Below are 12,073 nucleotides of genomic sequence, written 5' to 3'. Positions count from 1 at the left end.
TGGGGGAAAAATTCTGCCCTGAGCCAAACTTCTGTCTCCACAGTAACCGTGTGTGTGTGTGTGTATGTGTGTGTGTGTGTGTGTGCATGTATGGGTGTGACAGGGGTAAGACCAGCCCCAGGGTACCACCCAATTCCACTCTACTTCACTGACCCAGGAAAATAGACTGAGTAGGATATGATCATCTCCTCCCTTTGAAACAAGCGGGCTTCTTGAACAGGTCAGCCCTTGCAGGAACCCCTCATGTCCCTAGAACACTGAACACAGAAGAGTGTCTATGAGGCACTTGACTTGTGGAAACCCACCACAGGAAGATTAGGTTCCTTAGTGACAGCTGAGGCCAAAAATGTCACCTTCAGCCTGCCTTCCTGTTAGAGGGGGTGGATCCTTGGCCAAGAAGTCCCTGCTTTCAGGGCAGCCAGACTTAGAAAAATATGAAACATTCCTAATCTGCAAGATGGGGATGTCAAAGAATCGCCATAGCAACCAAAAGTTGGGATGGACACCAGTGAATAAGGGATGCCCCTGAACTCACACTCTCTAAGCCAACTGATAACGAAAGGCTGCACATCTCTGACTCCATACGAACTTCAAAAATGAGGCTATGACTGATGACCGCCAAAACGGAAGTGCAATGCCTGAGGGGCAGACCAGGGAATGGGGTGAGAGGCTACCACCAAGTCTCCTTAGTGCCAGTCCTGTGCTGCCAGACACATCCCTCAGGGCTCTGCAGCCCTAGAAAAGGCATATGGCCATCCCCCAAAGACTCAAGGAGGCAGGATGTAGCTGGGTAAGGTTGGCCGCTGCCTATCAAAACTCACATCCTCTGTACACAAAAATCATATCAGGCCATAAGGCCAACAATGACCTTACCTGAAACCCTTGGCACCTGCTGTGCCCAGGACACTGGGACCTAACTCACATTCCCAGAGATGGTCACAATTCAGGGAATACAAACATTTGACACAGAGAAATGGGAATAATAGGGTACTACTTTGAAGATGGGGAAGGCTTCCTAGGAGATGCCATTTGCCTGATTCCTGTGTACTGGATCCTCACAGGATGAAGGAGAGGTGCTTCCAGCTGTGGGGTTCTAAAGGCAACAGCCTGGGTTTAATGAGACAATAACGTAAGAGAAAAAGGAGCAATTCGGGTGAGTCCAGGGCTTGGAGTGGCAGGAGAAGAAGAGTCAAGGATACACATCATGTTGGGGTTCTAGAGCCCTCCAGGACATGGATGCAGTAGCAGGAGGTAACTGCCATCAGAGAGGCTGGCACAGGGAAGCAGATGTGAGGTGGCTACTGCCATGTTTCTCCTGTTCACGCCTCATAGCAAAGCACACAGGTGTGGTGGTTTGAATTCGCTTGGCCCAGGGAGTGGCACTGTTAGGAGGTGTGGCCTTGATGGAGGAAGTGTGTCACTGTGGGGTGGGCAATGAGACCCTCTTCCTAACCACATAGGAGCCAGTCTTCTGTTTGTCTTCAGAACAAGAGGTGGAACTCCAGCTCCTCCAGCCCCACATCTGCCTGGACGCTGCCATGTTCCTGCCTTGATGATATTTTCCTAACCTCTGACCCTGTAAGCCAGCCCCAATTAAATGTTTCCTTTATAAGAGTTGCCTTGGTCATAATGTCTGTTCACAGCAGTAAAACCCTAACTAAGACATTAGGTCAAAGCACAGAGAGGTTAGGTAATTACACCAAGTTCACTTACCCAGTAGACCTGGGGTTTCCCAGCTACTCCATTAAAATGAACTAACAAAGGACAAAGTTTCAGGTTGTTTCTTCTAAAGCTCATGGTTTGCTTATTTACTGACTTTTTAAAAGTCAGTAATTCTTTGAGAATTTCATACAGTACATATATATGAAGAAGGGGAAAGACACATGTGTGTGGCGGTCAGAGGACAAACTCAGATGTCGGCCTTGCCTTCCCCCTTGTTTGAAGCCAGGCCTCTCTTCTCTGCTGCATACACAAGGCTAGCTGGTCTATGCAAAGCTCATGTTTCCAGTCAGTCTGTTGAGACTCTCAGTGCAAGCCTGACCTGCAGGATAGAAATCTCATAGGTTGAGGTGGGGAGAGGACCATGGAGGGCCGTGAGCTGCAGAGTCTGCCTCATACTAGAGTGATGAGGGATGGGGAGGGGGGTTGGGAGAGAGGGGAGACCACAGGAACAAAGGACCATTCCATTCCATATATGTTTGTGGCAGGAAGGGGGCATCCAGAGGTTACTGACTAAGAACCTTCCTCTGCTGCTCAGCCAGTGACACACTCCAAATGCTGCTCCTCTGAAATCCTACTTTGGGATCCTTTTTTTTTTTTTTTTTTTTTTTTTTGACCATGACATTTTAAAAAAGTTTTACATATATTTGTGTATGTGTGTGAGTGTGTGTGTGTGTGTGTGAGAGAGAGAGAGAGAGAGAGAGAGAGAGAGAGAGAGAGAGAGAGAGAGAGAGGAAAGAGAGAAAGGGGGTGAGGGAAAGGGAGAAAGAGAGAGAATGGGGGAGGGGCACTGGATTCCCTGCAACTGGAGTTGCAGGTAGTTGGTTGCATGCTGCCTTCCAAGGGTGCTTACAGGAAATAAATCTGGGTCCCCTGGAACACCAGTGTGTCATGGTAACTATGTGACAGAGAGACATTCCCCTGGGTACTGTCATTTGAACACCTTCGCCCTGAACACAACAGAATTGCTTGCCCTGGTTCCCCCCTAGAGTAAGAAAGCTTCTGGCCTTGTGCTGGGGGGTGGGGGTGGGGGGTAGACTGGGGCGAGGACAGTACGGTCTGTCCGGGAGCAGCACCTAAGAAGGTCAGTTCAAGGCCCAAACCTTGTCGGCCATATTTAAAATTCCCTGTCAATTCTGGTCAGGGACTCGGCAGCCTGGAAAAGGAAGTTTGGTTCTCTTCTGTGCAGAACTGTGCTACAGAAGACTGATCCTGCCCATAGGCACTTCCTGGTGACCCAAGGTGTAAAGAGATCCAGAACAAGGCTGATGGGTCTGTGCCCCCAGCACTCTAGTATCATAGGGATCGGATCGTTAGAGAAACAGGAAGGAAGAAGCAGGAGCCAGCGTTATGTCAAGCTCCCGGGACTGTAGAAAACATTTCTTTCCTCAAAGACCTTAAGCTCAGAAGTCAGCCCCTCTTCCACTGTGCTAGAAGGACCCAGAGCTTCAGGAAGGGGCAGGAGCTCTAGCTGCCCAGCAGATGGACTGGAGTTGCTCATCAAAGGCAGCCAGGGAAGCAATTAGCCAAGGTCTAGCTTTCAGCAGCAGTGGAGGACATTTGGGGCTGCAGGGGGACGGGAAGGAGAGAAGACCACGAAAGGCTCAAACTGTGAAGTTTAGAAACAGAGATTGACGGTGCTAAGAGTAGAATTTGGAGCTTCGTCCCAAAGGGAAGAAGAGAGAAATGCAGTGGACCTTGCACAGGTGCAGCTTTGCACCTTCAGACATGCAAGCTCGATGTGTCAGGACAGCCCTGCCCCGTGGGCCATGTCCCAGAAGGGAGCCATGTTTGCCTATGTACAGGCCGGCAGCACAGTTGGCCAGTACCAGGCTTTTCCACAGGGGGCAGTGTGGTTCCACGGGACATGAATAGAGTGTCCTTGTTTCTCTGGAGAGAAGAACGAAAAGTTTCTAGGAAAATTTAAAAAGCAGAGTTTAGGTGAATATCTTTGAGCATCTCTGGAACTTCTCGAGGGCTTGAAGACGTCCATGTGCATTCAGTATCTCCAAGACCAAGGGATCCGTGCTGTCACGCCAATATTTTTGTCCTTGGGTTTTTTTTGTTTTGTTTTATTTTTAATTGATGTTGTTTTAATTATTGTACGATCTAGGGACAAAAGCTTTTGCAACCATACTTTGGATTCATCAGAGTCCTACTCTAAAAATATCACTAGAATTATTACCTGCCTATATCTCATCTCTGAAATAGCCCCTTCTAGGCCAGAGGCAGGGGTCGCATCTTGTCGCATGTAGCCTCACCAGCTTCCAAAGCTCTGAGATGGCTCAGGCAGGATGGATAGCCTACGTGGTGGACATTTAGTGTGTTTGTGACCAGTGCTTATGAACGGTTTGAGGGCCCCTGATTTGAACTTGAACACACAACATAGAGACTGTGCCTAGTCACCTACTACACACCACAGCTGTCTTGTCTTCCGCCATCGTGTTATCCCCCATGCAGCCCCGCCCTAGCATGGAGTAACCTGACTGTCCAGAAGAGGTTCTCCAAAGAGTGCTAGGGGTCCCTTACGAACACAGCTTCAAAGAAATCCAGTTTGATCCTGATCTACTGCACCTCTTTGTCACACTCACCACTGACAAACAAAACCGGAAGCTAGGATCTGTTCGTGTCCCTATTGCTGTGACTAAACACAGTGACAACAGCCTCTTAGGGAGCAAAGGGTTCTTTCACATTCACTTCTTGTTCATCACCAAGAAGTCAGGGCAGAAACTCAAGGAAGGAACCTGGAGGCAGGAGCTGAAGCAGAGGCCATGGAGGGGTGCTACTACTGGCTTGCTCTCCGTGGCTTGCTCAGGATTTCTCATAGCACTCAGGATTACTAGTCCAGGGTAGCACTGCCCATAGTGAGCTAGACCCTCCTACATCAATTACAAATCAAGGAAATGCCCTATAAGTCTTCCAAAGGCCAATCATATGGAGGTATCTTCTCACTTAAGATTCTTTCTTCCCAATGAGCCTAGCTTGTGTCAAGCTGACATAAAAACTAGCCAGCACAGGATCCAACCCAAAGGAAGTTGTTACTGAAATAGAGAAAAGACTTCAGATGGTGTGACCTGATCCCTGGAAGATGGTGCTGGCGGCCTGGACCCACAGAGGGCCGTCAAGAAGAAAATGGGGGAGACAGAGAGAATGGTTTCTTTAATAAACCCTACAGGCGCCTGGGCCATAGGCACTTGCAGTTCAATGCCTCAGGCTTTCTTCTTTCAATGTCTGGAGCCGAAGGAAGGAAGCAAAAAGGACACACAAGAGCTTCGGGCTTCAGAGAAGTGAATTTGAGCAAATTGCTTTCAAGACTGCTAGGAATCCATGATGAACAGGCTACTTAACTACCCAGATCCTTTCAAAGTGGGGAGTTGACTGGAAGCCAAGGGTGCTCTAACTGGGTCAAGGAAGGTATCATTCCTCCTACTGGTGTTTAGTTGTGGCCTTTACATACATCCTGATTCTTCTGAGGGGAGGAAAATATCTACTGGAGGTGTTGGACTCTCTCCCATAGCAGTGATCAATGAAAATGTCGCTTTTAGCCTCAGGATTGAGTCCATCTCAAAGATGGCAGCGTGAAAACAGTCAGAACTCCATATCTATAGTGACATCGTTGACCAGCCTAACACTGGTGGGTAAAAAATACACCTCTTGCTCCAGAGGGAGCTACACTATGTAATCTGTGTCTCACATGATCACGTCTCTCCAGGACAAGTCACACAACGGGAAGTCAGAGGTAGCTTATTCTGAACCACACATGAACAATCATGGCCCAGGAACACAGATTCAGGCCGCCCTGAATGTCATGTCCCACTGTGCAAGAAGTGGTCACAAAACAAAGGCAGTTGTAAATCACTGCATTTATCAAATGTATTGACCAAGGCATCAGGTCAGTCCATTTGTCCTGTAGGTTTTAGATGCAGCCTTAACATTCTTAGCTTTTAGGTTGATAGACTGGTCTGGCAAGCCTAATGGGTGGCATTTTCAAAAGTTTTGTTAGAGGAAAAAAAGACAGACCTAATATTTCAGTTGGGTCAAGTAGGTCAGTTGGCTAAGACACCACCACCAGGAAGGAACATTTGCTTTAACCCATGCTACAGACAGGTGGAATAATTATCCCTTTAATGAGATACTGAACTTTTCCTTCCCAGAATTCCAAGCTACCATACCACCTCTCATATTCCAATGTGGTAGCTTACCAGGTCAAAGTCATGGCGCTTCCCAAGTCTGCCCACTTATCTGAATTATTTAGAAAACTGAAACTTCACTTTTTCTCCTTTTTTTTTTTTTTTTTTTTAAATCTTTTCTAACAATGCTTTCCTTTGTGGCTTGGGTTTCCCCAATACTTTGGGCTTTTTTACTCTTTCTTTCAAGCTCCCTCCCCACTGTGTGACTGCGTGTTTGCTGCCTTAGTAAGTGTTCTATTGCTGTGAAGAAGAGTCATGAGCATGGTGGTGGTTTGAATAAAAATGGCCCACAGAGGCTCATAGGGAGTGGAACTATTAGGAGGTGTGGTCTTGTTGGAATAGGTGTGTCCTAGGGAGTGTCCTAAATGTTACCCTTTATAAAAGATGCCATGGCTGGGCGGTGGTGGCACACGCCTTTAATCCCAGCACTTGGGAGGCAGAGACAGGCGGATTTCTGAGTTCGAGGCCAGCCTGGTCTACAGAGGGAGTTCCAGGACAGCCAGGGCTACATAGAGAAAACCTGTCTCAAAAAACAAAAAACAAAAACAAATAAGAGATGCCATGGTCAGGGTTTCTCTTCACAGCAATAGGAACCTTAAGATACCATGGAAGGATATAAAAGAAAGCATTTCATTAGAGCTTGCTTACAGCTTCAGAGGTTTAGTCCCTTGTGGCCATGGTGGAAGCATGGAGATGTGCAGGCAGACGCGGTGATGGGGAAGTTGAGAGTTCTTCATCTGGATTCATTCATGGGGAGCAGGAAGAGACACTGGGCTTGGCTTGAGCTCTTGAAATCCCAAAGTGACACACTTCCTCTAACAAGGCCACACCGTCTAATCCCTTTCAAGCAATGCCACGCCCTAGTGACCAGGCATTCAAATCTATGAGCCTGTGGATGACATTCCTATGTCAACCACTTCTTATGTGACTGACCTCCCTGCCAGCTTGCATGCCATGGCTCTTCCCTCCATCCTTCTCTGGCACCTACTGAGGTTTACAGCAGCCTGCCCTGGGGTTTCTTGTAGAATCTAGTCCAATTGTCCTTAAAGTTCCATTTGGATCCGTTCTGAAATTCTTTCATTAATGAGAGTAAGAACCACATGAAGGGACCCCAATTTCCTTGGTATCAGTTTTACCTCACAGAAGTGTTAGGTCAGACACAGTGGGTAGCAGTAAATGGCTCTTCTGAAGAAACAACTCAAGATATAACTTAGTTCCTGATCTGCAACATATGGCTCGCTAGTCAGGAAGTCTGCAAGACCTTTCACACAGGTGGGGCTTCTCAGGGAAGTCTATCCCCACCTTGGATCTTCCAGGCTACTCAAGTCCATTCCTGCAATAGTTAAGCCAGCCCACACCGGTTTATATCCCAGAGACTAACCAGCCATATAGGAAAAGGCCAACATTTGTCCACACATGAAGTGTTCTGCAAGGTTTTGTTCCTCTTTACAGGAAAGCAATCCTGAAAGTGAAACCATTTGGCTCAGTGGTTAAAGTACCTGTCAAGGAAGCCTGAGGACCTGAGTTTAGATCCCAGGACTCTTTTAAAAGTACACACCTGTGGTCCCTGCTGAGGTGGCGGTGGTGGGGATGACTGGAGGATCATCGGATTTTACTAACCAAGTCTAGCCAATCAGTGAGCTCCACTTGCAATGAAGGCCTGTCTGCAAAAGGAAGGTAGAAAGCAACCAAAGAAGACGTCAATCCCGACCTCTGAACTTTATATGCATAATTGTATATGCGCGCATACACACACACACACACACACACACACACACACACACACACAGAGCCAGTGACATAGCTCAACACATAAAAGCACTTGCTGTGCAAACCTGACAGTTCAAGTTTGACCCCAGCACGTGGTGGGAGGTGAGAACTATTAGGATTTAAGCCTCAAAGTGGTACCATACAACAGACTTCACGTGGGAGGGTTACTGGGATGGGGAGGGGCACACCGCAGCTGCCTCTGAGTGAGGGTGGAAGGGAGAACGGGTGGGGAGAGGTGGCACTGGCTTTTTATAAAGGAATGTATCACATGCACATATAAGGAGGATATGTGACTGGCGGTGACAGTGGAGATGTGTCATATTTTAGCAGTTAGTGATGACCTATCCTGCTGTCACTAGGGCCCTGAGGACAGCTAGTGAAGATGCCTGATGACTAACAAGAACTGACTCCAGAAAAGTTGTCCTCTGACCTCCACGAGCACTGTAACATGTTTTTTTTTTTTGTTTTGTTTTTGTTTTGTTTTGTTTTTTGAGAAAGGGTTTCTCTGTATAGCCCTGGCTGTCCTAGAACTCACTCTGTAGACCAGGCTGACCTCGAACTCAGAAATCTGCCTGCCTCTGCCTTCCTAGCACTGGGATTAATGGCATGCGCCACCACTGCTCTGCTTGGAGCACTGTAACATGAACACATACACACAAACTCACTCTCCTCTCCTCTCCTCTCCTCTCCTCTCCTCTCCTCTCCTCTCCTCTCCTAACAAACAAATAAATAGGAAATGCAACCAAAGCCTTACTTCTATTTTTCAAGAGGTAGCTGTGGTCCTAGTAAATGCTTCCAGACTCATAGTAGGTCTTCAATGTTTAAAGGACACATTTTTTAAAGATTTTTTTTTTAATTAGGGCTCTGTGTGTGTGTGTGCGCGCGTGCCCATGAAGACCAGAGGAATAAAATCCCCTGAATCTGGAATTACAGGTAGTTTTAAGCCACCTTATAGGTTCTGGGAACTGAACTAAGGCCCTCTGAAAGAGAAGTACTTGCTCTTAACCACAGAGCCATCTTTTCCAGCACTGTGTGTACTTCTCCAATGAGATGTTGGTAATGCCTAGGTTCGAGAACAGGGGTTACTTGGTGGGTATGTAGGAAAAGTGTGAACAGGCTCAAGGCAGACAGCAGACAGCAGACAGCAAGGGTCCCAGGCCTCTCCTGGACTTGGGGCCATAGGTTTTCCTGTTTCCTGCCATGTAGTAAGCCTGAGTAAGCTCCAGATGTCTGTGGCCATCACCTACAAAGCAAAGCATCTGAGGCATGTCTGGTATTTGGGGTATGTGGTGTGAGTGCTGTGTTTTTTCTGTTCTTCTTCACTGGGGATGGAAATCCCTTACTATTTTGTCTGGAGGCATCGACATAGACTTGAAGGTATGGGAAAGAGGAGGAAATTCAAGGCTTCTGCTCCTAGGACCCGGTGGTTCCATCCCTGTTTGAATTAGAAGAGTTGGTAGTTGGGGTGGGGGTGGGGCATCTTGGGAGGGAGGGGGGCCTTGGACAGCAATGAGGAAGCCAAGCCCTTGGAATGGTAGGGTAGTTCTTCTAATTCTGTGTCATAGTTCCCTGTGAGACCTGCTGCAAGTTCTGACCTGGCAATCTTGGGCCATTGTCTTGGTCCTCGAATTTTTATTTTCCCATAACTAGGCCTGTTTCATAATTCCTCTTGGAATTATAGAAGGTGGACAGCATTGGTGTTTGACAGCTAGCAGTTCTTTGAAGAATTAATTCTAGGCTCAGTCTACTAGGTTGATATTGTTTTATTTTATTTTATTTATTGATTGATTAATTGATTGATTGATTGATTGATTGATTGATTTTTCGAGACAGGGTTTCTCTGTGCAGTCCTGGCTGTCCTGGAACTCACTCTGTAGACCAGGCTGGCCTCGAACTCAGAAATCCGCCTGTCTCTGCCTCACAAGTGCTGGGATTAAAGGCATGTGCCACCACCGCCCAGCTATTTTTTATTTTTTTTAAGATTTATTTATTTTTATGAGTATGGGGTAGCTGTCTTCAGACACACCAGAAGAGGGCATCAGATCCCATTACAGATGGTTGTGAGCCACCATGTAGTTGCTGGGAATTGAACTCAGGACCTCTGAAAGAGCAATCAGTGCTCTTAAACCACTGAGCCATCTCTCCAGCCTGATATTGGTTTTTAACATGTTATTTATTTGGTTTGTGTTACATGCATGTGTGTGGTAGTCGGAGAACAACTTGTATGAACTAGTTCTCTCTTTCCAACAGTGTGGGCCCCAGGAATTCAAGTCAGGTCAAGATTGGTGGCAAGTGCCTTTTACCCACTGAACTAGTCTTCTGCTATGTAATTTGAAAATGCAATTTCTACCTTCACAGTTAACATTCATGATGGGCATACAATATCCCAGGTGCAGTCTTGGGCATATTTTTAAATGCTGGCACCTTTATCCCTGCAAAGTAGGCACTAACTCTTTCCCTGAGTCCATGCTGATACATATATACATATCAGCAGAAGATGTGGCCCAGATTCAAGGTAGCTCTTCCCACCTCAAAAGAAGTGGATTAAAGGTGCTTCTTCCCGCTTCAAATGATTTAAGAAAAAGCCCTCACAGGTATACCCAGCCACTTGGGTTTTAGATCATTCCAGACATAGTCAAGCTAACAACCAAGACTAGTCAGTCACACTAGTAAAAAGCTTCAAATAGATTCCTGGGTGAGAGGACTCCTTTCCTTTCTTCATGTCCCTGAATTTTTCCTTGTCTTTCTGTCCTGTTTCATTACGTATCTCATGAAGTTTTCATGGAATGACTAGTAATATTATCTAATATTATCCCCATAAAGTAAATGAGGAAATCAAGATCAAGTCAAAGATACACACAAATTACACACCTTACAGCTGGGGGCGCTTATATGAGGGAATCCCAAAACCAATTCAAAGTACACAGTGCACACAAACTGTCAGCTTGTAAATAAGAGAGCCCAGATTTGAACTCAGACCTGCCACCCAATGCCTTTCACAGCCTCAGGCTTCCTATATACAGCCAAAGAGAAGCGCTCAGACTCTTGGGGTGACAATGCACTTAATATGAAGGACTCCATTTGTAATGTTATGATGGTGTCAAATACTATGCTCAAAAAGTTCAAAACATGACTGCCATGCAAATACCCAGTAACATGTGTCCTCTGATGTATGTCACTTAGTGGGGTGGGGGACCAGCACCATGTCCAGATTCACCTAAAATAAGCACAATGGTCACCATCAATGAAGAAAGAACTCTTGAGTAAAACCCATTCTCTCTGGTTGACTAGTAGGCAGGAAGCATATATACCGTGTGGATCTGCTGAACGGAGGGCGTGGCACAGCGTGGACTCAACAGAGCAGAACTGTATGAAATTTAAAACATGAATTTCTTATTTCTGGATCCCCCCCCCCCCCATTTACTATCAGGCTGCAGTGAATTATGGGTAACTGGGTAACTGAAACTGTATAAAGAAAAGCCTTGGATAAGAAAAAACAACCGTTCATATTTTTCTAAACACAGGATATTGAGTTGTTCCTGACTAGGATACCTAGATGGAGAGGGTCAGGCTTAGGATGAACACCGGCCACCAAGTGTAAATCACGGCCCATTAGATTGTGAGACCATGTTAATCCTCATGCTCTGTGAAGAACTGTTCTGAGGGCAGGCTGGAGAAATGGTGCAGTCATTAAAGTGCTTGACAGTGGAGCATGAGGATCTGAGTACATGTAAAAACCGGAGCATAACATGGATCTGTCCTCTGTCATGTACCATGGGGAGGTAGAGACAGAAGAATATTTGGGTTTTGTTTGTTTTGTTTGCTGATTTACCAGCTCAGAAGAACTGGTGAACTCTGGGTTCACTGAGAGACCCTGTCTCAAAAACGCAAAGTTGGCCCCCAAAGGCTCAGGGAACATAGGAGAAGACGGGGTAGGACAAATGTAGATCAGGATAGCAACGAGTGCTGAGAAATGCTGTCTTCTGGACACGATGGCTGTTGCTCTCATGAGCTCACACCATCTATGGTTGCCTGCACAGGACCCACAGGAAATCAGGCCAGCAAGATCCACATTCTGAAGGAGGCATCACTCATTGGGCTGGAGGAGTTATCAAGGGAAGGTATGGGGGGGGCAGTGAGTGGAGTGGGAATATGTTTAGAGGGATTGGTATGCTACAAGTGTGGGAGACCCCTTTCGTGGTCTCCATATGATAGCGGGAACACTGGGTACCCCTTTGCGACCGCAAAGCCTCCATAACAAAAGAATTTAAGAAAAGACGCAAACAGAAGCTGGAGGACAATTTTATTACAGTCTAAAAGAAAAAGCCCAGGGCAAGCAAGCTGTATAGGTCAGCAGGAGGAGGAGAAGGAAGGAAAACAAGCCACGCCCGCCC

This window comes from Arvicanthis niloticus, chromosome 26 (genome assembly GCF_011762505.2).
Source record: "Arvicanthis niloticus isolate mArvNil1 chromosome 26, mArvNil1.pat.X, whole genome shotgun sequence".
Lineage (NCBI taxonomy): Eukaryota > Metazoa > Chordata > Mammalia > Rodentia > Muridae > Arvicanthis > Arvicanthis niloticus.
The sequence above is the reverse complement of the archived record's forward strand: the minus strand, read 5'-3'. Positions refer to the sequence as shown.